Below are 12946 nucleotides of genomic sequence, written 5' to 3' on the forward strand. Positions count from 1 at the left end.
CCTTGCAAAAAAATATCTTTGTATGCCAGCAACAAGTGTCCCTTGTGAGAGGATTTTTTCAAAGGCTGGAGAAATTATCTGTAAAAAAAGAAGTAGGCTAAGTCCTTCCACAGATAAATTAATATTTTTGAATAAAAATCTCTAAAAAAGTGAGACATTGTGGCTTGATTTCTTTTATTAATATTCATTTTTCATGACCAAAATAACATTATGCACAGTGAGGAGCCTATAGGTTACAAGCTTCACATATTAGAACATTATAATAATAAAAAACAACACATTTTTTTAATGGCTCGTCAAGGTTGTTTCAGATCAACACCTGCAAGTGACCACTAGGTGTCACCGTTGAGACGGGTGTCGGATTGATTCGAAGCCTCGAAACAATATGGCACATTTGGTTCAACTGTTTCATTGGTTCACGAGGCCTCGATTTTGCCATCACTACGTATGACTGCCTTTAAAATTTGGTTTTGGGGACATGTTTTGCAGAGTAATTAAAACCCTTTACAATAATGGAAGTGCTTCGATTAAATTAAAGACTGGCACTTCACCAAGGTTTAGTTTATCCAGAGGAGTAAGACAAGGTTGTCCCCTTTCTCCCTATTTATTTCTTCTCTGTGTGCAGCTACTGTCAACTTTTGTATATGAAAGTGGTATTCAGGGTATCCGTGTAGCAGATCGAGAAATATTTATAAGTCAATTAGCAGATGACACCACCTTATTTTTGAGAGATGCTTCCCAAATCCCTATAACCATTAATTATATAAAACTGTTCTCTGAAGCTTCAGGTCTTAATCTAAACATAAGTAAATGTGAATTAATGTCTATTAAAGATTGTACAGCACTCACTATTTATAATATTCCAGTTAAATCCGAGATTACATATTTAGGCATTATGATAACTAAAAACCAAGATAAAAGATGTACACTGAATTTTGATCCGGTTATAATAAAAGCCCAAAGAAGATTCAATGCATGGTTGCAGAGAGACTTGAGCTTGAGAGGCAGAATACTGCTTGCTAAGGCGGAGGGCATCTCCAGACTTACATACTCTGCACTCTCTCTATATGTGGACAACAAAATTTGTAAATCAGTTGATAAAATCCTGTTTAATTTTGTTTGGAAAAACAAAATCCATTATATTAAGAAGTCTGTATTAATGAACACATATGAGCATGGTGGGTTGAATGTCCTTGATTTCTCTTCTTTGAACAACACTTTCAAAATTAATTGGATTAGACAGTTTTTGTGTAACCCAAACTCAATCTGGAATTTTATCCCCAATTACTTTTTTTCCAAATTAGGTGGTCTCCCTTTCCTATTGATCTGTAATTATAATATTGCTAGAATCCCTTACAATTTATCTAAATTTCACAAACAGGCATTACTTGCATGGTCATTAATCTTTAAGCACAATTTCTCCCCTCACCGGTACTTCATTTGGAACAATCAAGACATTTTATATAAGAGAAAATCTTTGTTTTTTAGTAGTTGGTTTGTGAAAAACATTCTGATTGTTTCCCAGTTATTTAACTCAGAAGGTCTTCTTTTAAGTTATGAAGAATTTTTATGTAAATTTAATTTTCCAGTAACTCCCAAAGAATTTTCCATTGTCATGGACGCTATTCCTAAAGGAGCTGTTATGCTTTTAAGGGACTCTGTTAGATCATCCAGCACTTTATCTATTTCTTTAGACCCATTTGAAATCCCAGTAGGAAAACTATGCTTTCTGTCACCTTCTTCATCACGTAACTTTAAGATTAGATCACTTTTTCAAAAGGAGCTTGTAACAACTCCTTATGTTGTGTTTTATTGGAGGAATGTGGTTGATCATATTGATTGGAAAAAAGTATGGACTCTGTCTTCGAAATACATAATAACAAACAAGGTTAGAGAGATCTCATTCAAATTATTACACAGATTTTACCCAACTAAAGTGTTTTTGAAAAGATTTAAATCAGACATCGATACAAGCTGTTGTTTTTGTGGTGACCCTAATGAAACAGATGTACATATATTTTGGGATTGTCCTCACACACAGCAATTTTGGATTGAATTCTGTAGTGTTGTCAATCGCAGTGTGCTCCATGGTTTCTCTCTGCTTTTTAAGGATGTACTGTTTGGCTTCTTTAATATACCAAAAGATAAAATTAAGGAATATTTTATTATTAACCTATTATTACTTCTTGCAAAATTTCACATTCACCGTAGTAAATTCAATCGTCAAAATCCTTTATATATTGTTTTTGAAAAAGAGGCTCAACAGTATATTCAAACTATTTCCTCTTCAAAGAATCTCAAAGCTTGTAAAACGATTCATTTATTTAATATTTTTAATTTATTTTGTTAAAGTTTTTGTTTTGTATTATTTATTTACTGTTGCATATGTCTGTTAATGATGCTTTGCACGTAGTGTCACCTCTTTGCACGTGATGTTGATATTATCTGTATTTGTATCTTTGGTACCTTGGCATTAAAAAAAAAAAAAAAAAAAAAAAAAAAAAAAAAAAAAAAACCTATGACTGCCTTTAAAGGTTTAAGCATAGACAGTAAAAGAGGGTTCTTCTTCTTCTTCTTCTGTATTTTTTATTGGCAGTTTGCAATCAATGTGCATTACCGCCATCTACAGGGCTGAGGTGTGATCGCATAGGGATGTCAAAAAAAAAAAAAAAGGAAAGCTTCAGCTGGCGCTGCGTGTTCAGCTCCTCCAGCTTCCACTCTTATATCTCCTCAACCTTGAATAATAATATAAATTAAATAGATAAATAACTAAATTCTTCTTGCTAGTTGGCTTTCTTTAAGATAATTAATAACCGCCCTAACTGTGGACTGTGTGCTGTTTACACTCAATAAATTTCCCATGGTTAACTCTCTGTCTAGTGCTCTCTTCATATTCTCCCTTTCTCTGGTGTATTGTGTACAATCTATAAGTACATGTTTTACATTTTCTACTACTCCACAATTTATGCATAGTCCAGTCTGATGTTTCCCTATTATGTGCAATCCACTATTTAAACTTGTATGTCCCATCCTCATTCTGGAAAACCATGTTGCCTCCTGTCTTTCCAATCCACTGATTTTCCTAGCTGTAACCTCTTTGTGTATATTATACAAATGTCTGCCTTTTCCCTCCTTATCCCATCTCTCCTGCCACTTTCTGTTAATTTTATTCTTAATAATACTTTTAATTTCTGACCTACTTAATTTAATATCGAGTTCGACCAGTTCTGATGTAACTGCTTCCTTTGCCAGCATGTCTGCCTTCTCATTACCCTTCACTCCCCTGTGTGCAGGAACCCATATATACCCATATACGCTTATGCTTTGTTGACTTATTATAAAATTTATTTGATTAATTTCATCTAGTAAATCCTGTCTACATATAGATTTTCCACTCTGAATGCATTCTAGTGAGGACATTGAGTCTGAACATATAATCACCTTATTTGGTTTTACTTCTTCCACCCATTGTAAAGCCAGAATTATTGCTACCATTTCTGCTGTAAAAATGGCCAGATGATCTGTTGTCCTTTTTTTAATATTTACATTATACTTTAAAATGTGTACTGCTACCCCTGTTTTCCCAGTCTGATCTTTTGATGCGTCTGTAAAAATCTGAACTGTGTCTTCATAATTTATGTCAATATATTGCTGAACTTTTTTATATATCCCTGATTTAATTATATTCTTAGCTTCCAAATCTACCCTGGGATAACAAAACATCCATGGTGGGATTGTTGGTGTGCTAACAGTTTTGCAACAAGCAATGTTGTCAATTTCCATATCTTTGGCCTCACTATTCCCATGCCACCCAAAACTGCATAGTGGACGCCCATACTCCCAGCATTCTAATAACACCTTCTTTGTAGGGTGTGTTTCTTCATGGCCTTGCAGATTTATCCAATAAGACATGGATAGTTGTAATCGCCTTAGATCTAACGGCATTTCCCCTACTTCTATTTGTAATGATGGAATAGGTGTTGTCCTAAACGCACCACTACATATTCGAAGTGCCTTGGCCTGTACTCTGTCTAGTTCTTGCATTAAGGTTTTATTTGTTGAGCTATAAACTATGCTTCCATAATCAAATACAGAACGAATCAATGCAGTATAAATCCTTTTAAGGGATATGCCTGATGCTCCCCACCTAAACCCTGCTAAACACTTCAGTATATTTATGCCTTTTTTGCACTTATCTATCATTTTCTGAATGTGCGTTTTAAAATTTAGCTTAACATCAAACCATACCCCCAAATATCTTATACTATCAACTTGTTTAAGATGTTGCCCATACAGTTTAAGTTCTATAGTAGGATTCGTTCTTTTTTTGGAAAAACATATAAATTGTGTCTTTTCTACAGACAGATGAAAACCCCACTCACATGACCACTTTTCAACCTTAACAATTGCTGACTGCATCTTAACCTTCAGGTTATCAATATTCCTTCCTCTCACCCATAATGCCCCATCATCAGCATATAGTGCTCTACCCATTCTCTGATCTATTCCGTTAAAAATGTCATTAATCATTATATTAAAAAGCATTGGGCTACATACGCTTCCTTGTGGAGTACCGTTCTCTATTGGATATATATTTGAAAATTCCATCCCTACTCTCACCTCTATGGTTCTGTTATTTAAAAAAATCTTGAATCCAGTAAAACATCCTGCCACCTATGCCCATCTTATTTAACTTAATTAAAAGCCCCTCCTTCCACAACATGTCATATGCTTTTTCAATGTCAAATAAAATAACTAAAACAGCTTCTTTACTTACTTGTGCTTTCCTAATTTCATTTTCTAGACAAATAATTGGGTCCATTGTTGTACGCCCACTACGAAAACCACTTTGGTGAGGGGAGAGCATTCCTCTTTTTTCAATTACATATCCTAGTCTTATAGTAATCATTTTTTCCATAATTTTGCATAAGTTGGATGTAAGAGCTATTTGTCTATAGCTTTTAACCTCTGTTTTATCCTTGCCAGGCTTTCCTATAGGGACTACCACAGAGTGTTTCCACATTCCAGGCAACTTCCCTTGCTCCCATATCTTGTTATACAATGTTAAAACAACACTCTTAGCCACATCTGATAGCTGCTCTATCATTTTGTAACACACCTCATCTTTCCCTGGTGAAGTACTCTTAACTCCTATTAAAGCTCTTTTCAACTCAAATAATGAGAAATTTGTGTCAATTACACATTCATTTGTGACTTTCCTCCCCAATATGCCTTTATTTTCCTCAATCACCTTTGCTCTCCACTCTAATTCTTCACTGGGTAAGTTTTTTGTGCTATGTACCTTAACAAATGCCCTAGCCAGTACCTCTGCCTTTTCTGCATTAGTTACTGCTTCAATGTCATTTTCTCTTATTACTGGTAATGCTAAATCCCTTCTAATGCCTCCCATTTTCCTTATCATTCCCCAAACCTCACTAACCTTGATTTCAGACCCAATGTTGCTACAAAAATCTCTCCAGTATTTTCTTTTTGCCTCACGAATGACCCTTTTAGCATTGGCCTGTGCTTTTTTATATTCAATTAATTTATTGAATGTGTGATTTGATTTAATTAATTTAAAAGCCTTATTCCTTGCCTTAACTGCTTCTTTACACTTTTCCGACCACCATGGAACCATTTTCTTTTTCCTCTTCCCAATAGATTTGCCTATAGTCTCCTCTGCTGATTCATACATTATGCCAGTGATCATTGAGTTTAATTCTTCAACATCATTTCCTGAATATGACATAATCTCCAACTTTCCACTTGCTACCTTACTATAATGTTCCCAGTTGACCTCTTTCATTTTCCATCTTGGGAACCAGTTATCTTCTAAATATACACTTTGGTCAACCATCTTTGTCAAAATAGGGTAATGATCACTTCCCAAACTATTCTCGTTAAAAACCTCCCATTGACTTCTCCCTGCTATATGTTCTGACACTATAGTCAGATCTATAGCTGACTCTGTTCCTCTGCCTACATCAAATCTTGTTCCTCTTCCATCATTCAAACATACTAGATTGTGCTCATCCATATATTCCTCAATAATCCTCCCATTTTCATCTGTTCTTATACTGCCCCAGAGTGAGCTGTGTGCATTAAAATCTCCACATATTATTACTTTACCACTTCCCCTTTCCCATATACTTTCTAGCATGTCTTTTGTTAACTTTTGACAGGGGTTATAAAAATTAGCTATTTTAATTTTAGTTCTATTAACCCATATTTCAACAATAACCACTTCAATCTGTACATCATTGTTTATAGCCCTAAAATTAATACCTTGTTGGATGAATGTAGCCACTCCACCCCCTGTAACAGTACTTCTATCCTTACGTACAGCCGAGTACCCATAAATTATAAAATCAAGAGAGGGTTTTAGCCAAGTTTCCTGAACACAAATGACTTTAGGTTTAACAGTTAGCTCTTCAATAAAAGACTTTAATTCTTGTCCATTAGAGATTAAACTCCTGGCGTTCCATTACAAAATGGATACACCCATCAGGATCCACCACCACTTGATGACTGACTCTCTAATACCTCTGTTCTAAGCATTTCATTAATTGACTCAGTTGTTAGTCCCTCTTCACCTAGATACTTCTCTGCTGCTTTTAAGATGATCTTAATTCTCGCTGTTCTACTGTCTGTTTGTGCTGTGCAGTTAATGACTTCCACCATAAATGCAATAAATGCCTTCTTTTCTACAATCAGAGTATTTTCATTTACTTTACAACATTTATGAACAATGTTTTGGGCTGGATTTTGGATCACAGGTACTAGACCTTCCCTTGTGCCTAAATTATTCCTTGTTTTACTGTCAACTTTTTTGATGGCTTCAGCATATGTAATTTTTTCTTTCACTCTCACATTTTGGACTTGAACTGCTCTTTTGTGTGCTTCACACCCCTTATACGCAGCACTATGTTCCCCCCCACAATTACAGCATTTAATTTTGATCCCTTCAGCACATTTACCATATTCATGATCCCCCCCACACTTAGCACAATGGGCCTTAGCCCTACACGCTACAGCAATATGACCAAAACGTTGGCATTTAAAACATCTTGTCGGTGGGGGGATGTATGGTCTCACTACATAACTAACACACCCAATTCTAATCCGTTCAGGTAGTTTATCCTCATCTAAGGCCAACATAACAGACAAGCTTGGTCTTTTAACACCATCTCTAGTGTATGGCAGCCGTTTGACGTTGTTTACACGAACTCCTCTTATATTTACCTTAATCTCCTCTTCAGTCACATCAGTTGGTATTCCAGATATAACACCCATAGCTCTCCCTCTTTCTTCCCATATTTGCGGCTTCACAGCCTTCCCCAGCAGTGTATTACACTTCATTAAAGATTGTTGTTGATCTCTGTTTTTGCAAACAATTAACAAATTTCCATCTCTTAGAGTTTTGACTGTATATACCTCTCCTACTATCTTGTATACAGCTTCACTGATCTTTAAAGGATTCAACTTACACAGTGTTTGAAATCGAATTATCACTTTTATTTCACTTTCATTACCCTCATCTCCTTTGTTCCCATTGGCTCTCCTTCTTTTTTTTTGTCTTACCTCCTGCCAACCTCCATCATTTGAATTCGTTCCATTAGAAATAATTGAAGCTTCATCACCTTCCATTTCATCTACATCGTTCTCGTATTCTCTTCCTGCATTCACCTCCCTTCCTATCCATCCCGGATCACTCCTCAGCCCTCCTGGCTCTCTCGACGGATCTGGGACATGCTTCTCCATTCCCCCCTCGTCCTAAAAGAAGGTTTAAGGCTAGCAAAGAGATTAAGCTGCGGACAAAATCGACAAAATCTCGCGAAACAGCAACCATCCGGCGAGATTTCGCGAGATTTTGTCTTCTTCTTCTTCTTCTTCTGTTGAGTTTATATGGCGGTTGGCAAACCAACTAAAGGTGCATTTCCGCCACCTACTGGGTTGGAGTATGGAGCACTACTTGGTTAAATGTAAAAAAAAAAAAAAAAAAAAAAATATATATATATATATATATATATATATATATATTTGGCTATATCTTTTTTTTACCAGTTCTGTATCCTTTATACATTTTAATACTTTCTCGTGTATTTCATACTTTGTTCCTTCTCCTAATATTTCCTTGAGTGAATAATTGGTTACACCCATATCCTTAAGTGACTGAACTAACTCAAGTCTTTCTCTATTGTATGCTATACAATCTAGTTATATGTGCTTTACTGTTTCAGGATATCTCACCTTTATACCTAAATGCTTTATGTTATATAGCTTCTGTAATGTTTCATTTAAAATATCTTGTCTTGCTAAAGATTTTCCACTTTCTAAACTCTGCAAAACTGATAGTGAGTCTGTACATATCACACTACTCTTAGGCTGCTTTTCTTCTATCCATTGTAAAGCCAATAACATGGCTATCAGTTCTGTTGTAAAAACAAATATATTATCTGTTGCTCTTTTTGATATTTTAATATTGTACTGAGGAATATATATTGCTGCAGCTGTTGAAATTGCAACAGATGGAGCTACCTCTATCTCAGTTATACCTGTTTCCAGTGCCTCCTCATTTGCTACCCAGCCAAAACTCTTTATATTCCCATACTCATACTCCCAACAGTTTTCCAGTACCTTTTTAACTGGATGCCTTTCATCATGTCATTTTATATTGATCCAGTATCTCATCCTTAACTTTCTTCTACGAACTTCCAATGGCATTTCTCCCATCTCTACTTGAATAGATGGTACTTGAGATGTTCTAAATGCACCACAGCTAATCCTTAGAGCTTGAGTCTGAATTACCTCAATCTTTTTGAGCCATGTTTCTGATGCAGAGCTGTATACCAGACTACCATAATCTATTGCTGGTCTTATTAATGAGCTATATATACTTCTTAAAGACTGTCTACCCGCACCCCACTCTACCCCGACTAAGCACCTCATTACATTTATTCCTTTTTACATTTATCTATTAGCTTTTGAATGTGAATACCAAATGTTAATTTAGAGTCCATCCACATACCTAAAAATCTTAAAATTTTAACTTGTTCCAGACTTTTTACTACAAATATTTCATTTCTTCCCTTTTTCCATAGTGCACCATCATCTGCGTACAGTGACCTCCCTATTCCTGTGTCAATTTTTGTATATATATCATTAATCATAATGTTAAAAAGTATTGGACTACACACGCTACCTTGGGGAGTTCCATTGTCTATTTTATATATTTGTGAATATGTTGTCCCAATTCTAACTTGTATTGTCCTATTCAATAAGAAATCCTTTATCCAATCATACATCCTTCCGGTAATTCCCATTTTATCAAGTTTCATTAACAAACCCTCTTTCCATAACATATCGTATGCCTTCTCAATATCGAAGAACACTCCAACTACTACCTCTTTATTTACTTGAGCCTTCCTTATTGCTGCCTCCAGACTAAGTACTGAATCCATAGTGCTACGCCCCTTCCTAAAACCACTCTGGTATTGTGAAAATAACCCCTTTTTCTCAATAAAATATACTAACCTTGACATTACCATTCTCTCCATTAGCTTACATAGACTAGATGTCAGAGCTATTGGCCTATAGCTGCTTGGTTGAGCTTTATCTTTCCCTGGCTTGCCGATTGGTACTATGACCCCATGTTTCCACTCAGAAGGAAGTTTCCCTGTTTCCCATACTCTATTAAACAATCCTAGAATTGTATTTAATGATGTTTCTGATAAATTTTTTATCAATTCTACACAAATGTCATCCTTTCCTGGAGAAGTTTTCCTTACCCCTGAGACTGCTCTCTTCATTTCATACATTGTAAACGCTGCCTCTATTACACTACCTGAATGCCCTCTTTTTTCTAAAATATTTGGATTTTCTCTAATGCGTTGTCTCCTGTGTCTTCTCATTTCCTCAGAAATATTCTCATTACTATGCACCTTCATAAATGTTTCTGCTAATACTTCTACTTTTTCTTTATCTGAAACTGCTGATTTTTCTTTATCTATTAAAACTGGAATGCTACTATAACTCTGAATTCCACTCATCTTTCTAATCATCCCCCATATTTTATTAATTTCAATATCTTCACCAATACTTTCACAGAGTTCCCTCCAATATTTTCTCTTAGCTATTCTTATTACACGTCTCACTTTTGCTTGTGCTCTTTTATAGTTTATAAAATCATTAAAATTAATACTTTTTCTTACTTTTCTAAGAGCTTTATTTCTTATATATACTGCTTCACTACATTCCTCATTCCACCAAGGAACCACCTTTTTTCTATTTCCAGACTTCTTTTTTCCTACTGCTTCTACCGCTGCCTTCCGAATTGCTATACAAATATTCTTATCCAACTCATCAACATCATCTATTTCTCCCAGAAAACCCTCCAAATACACTTCACTAATCTCCTTAAATTGCTCCCAGTTTGCCTTTTTAAATGCCCAACTTTGAATTCTCTCTACCTTTTCTTTTTGAATATCTATACCTATTTGACATAATATTGGAAAATGGTCGCTTCCTATATTGTTGTAATTTATTACTTTCCAAGTACTTTTCCGTGCTAAATTATCTGGCATCAAAGTTAAATCTATAGCTGACATCTTTCCACTTCCAATATCTATTCTAGTGCCCGACCCATCATTTATACACACTAATCCTCTTAAATCTAACATTTCTTCCACTACCAATCCATTATGATCTGTATTTTCACTCCCCCACAAAGTATTATGAGAATTAAAATCTCCACACCATACCATCTTTTGTTTACCGTTCTCATCTATTTTTTCCAAATCTCCTATATTTAGTTTCTTACATGGATTATAAAGATTCACTATTTTTATACTTTCTGATCCTTCCCATATTTCAACTACTATTACCTCGTGTTCCTCATTAATCTCAACAATCCTGTATCCTATATCTTGTTTTATGAAAGTTACTATCCCCCCTCCATTTCCACCTGGTCGATCTCTACGTATTGCGATATATCCGAATAGTGTAAAATTAAGACATGGTTTTAACCAAGACTCCTGAATACATATTATATCTGGGCATCTTTCTTGTTTAGATATAAAGTTCTTAAATTCCTGTCCGTTTGCAATCAAACTTCTTGCGTTCCATTGTAATATTCAGAGGTGGGTAGAGTACCCAAAAACTGTACTCAAGTAAAAGTAAAAGTACTTCTAGAAATATTTACTCAAGTAAAAGTAAAAGTACTAGTCTTGAATAGTTACTTGAGTAAGAGTAAAAGAGTATCGGATAAAAAAATCTACTCAAGTAGTTAGTTACTAGTTAATTTGGGTCATATATACTGAGCCTATTTTTATTTAGATATATAGATAAAATGTATTTAATGTATGTGTGTGTGTATAAATGTATATATTTCATCAGCCTTTACTCTAATTTATAATTTTATCTTCCTCAAACAGATGCAAAAGCCTCTAAGTGCCATCTGAAATTTTCTTATGAGCTTTTTTTTTTCAAGCTCGTATTTAAGTTCAGTAATTTAAATGACAATTAATAGGTAATTTTCATTGCCAGTAATGTGAAATAAGTGAACGTAAACATACAAGCTTGATAAAAATGATCATTATTGAAGGAAATTTCAGATTGCACTTAGAGGATTTTTCATCTGAACTCTTCATATTTAGAATAACCTAAAAAACTGCATCAAACAGAGGGGCGTGTTTTACTAATAATTTGTTTATTTTTGCACAAGGCACTACATCGTTTTAATTATTTTGGTGTTATCAGAATACATAACACTTTAAAATTAAACTTACCAAAATAATTGAGTAAAAATTCAATAAAAGCCAATGTCATGTATGTATGTATTTGTGGTGGTATGGAATACTATTTTATAAAGGTTTCGAGGAAATAAAAAAAAGTTAAATTACTTAAATAGTTAATTTATAAATATTGTTATTTTTAAAGTTTAATGTTAACTAATTTCTACTCAGTTTTATTTATTAATGTACCAGATGCAGTTACTCAGATTTACTACATTTTTTAGAGTGTATCCTCCATCTGTTTGCATCTGTAGATTTCTTCTAAATTCAACAATTTAGATTTCTAAATTTCAGGGGGAAAGGCTCTTGATGTTAATAACTGGGGACGTTCTGTATGCAAATTAGGCGTCAACTAGTTAAAATGCGCACATTTGCATCTAATTGACAGGGAAATGCAGGTAAATAGGATAAACAAAATAACTAAAGCATATCACCTGGTGGTGATATATGCATATTTTATTAACTTATTTTATTACATGGCTTGGTTGAATTCCAATGTAGAATGCGGTCTGTTATAACCAACGGACCGCTGTGCAGAGTAGGCCTATAACAGACCGTTGCCATGAAAAACAGAGCGTTGCTATGGACTCACAGGATTCTAACCGTAGAGACGGAGCGGACTATTTATTTAGCGGAAGCAATACAATCGGGTTTAACAATCGGGGGAGAGGGAGAGGGAGCGCTTCAGAACTCCTGACCTGATATTTAGATACTATATTTCAATAAATATAGTTTTTTGACAGGGAAGCTGTGTGCAAACAGAAATATATATTATTTTTTCAAAAAATAAAAAAAAAAGCATCCCCGAAAAAAGGGCACTTTCTCTCCAGGAATAAAAAGGACAGGTGCTCAAGCCCCCTTTCATGTCTATGTGTTCACGTGCCTGGCCCAAGTTATTACCTGTTAAACAGTAGACAGCACACGCGGTGTTCATCTAATAAGGATCTCCATCGCTAGCAAATAATAGCCTTTGCAAATCTGCTTTCAATTCAGTGCAGTTCCATAGCCACGTTTTCAACGCTGCTGATGTTAAACGTTACAACTCCGAGTGAACCACTTCAGACGCTCAGCGCGTGCGGCAGGGAACTGAGCGACTCACTCAAACTGATTCATGAACCAATTCACTCGTTTGCCAATTGGTTTGATCAAGCCTT

This window comes from Carassius carassius, chromosome 21 (assembly GCF_963082965.1).
Source record: "Carassius carassius chromosome 21, fCarCar2.1, whole genome shotgun sequence".
Lineage (NCBI taxonomy): Eukaryota > Metazoa > Chordata > Actinopteri > Cypriniformes > Cyprinidae > Carassius > Carassius carassius.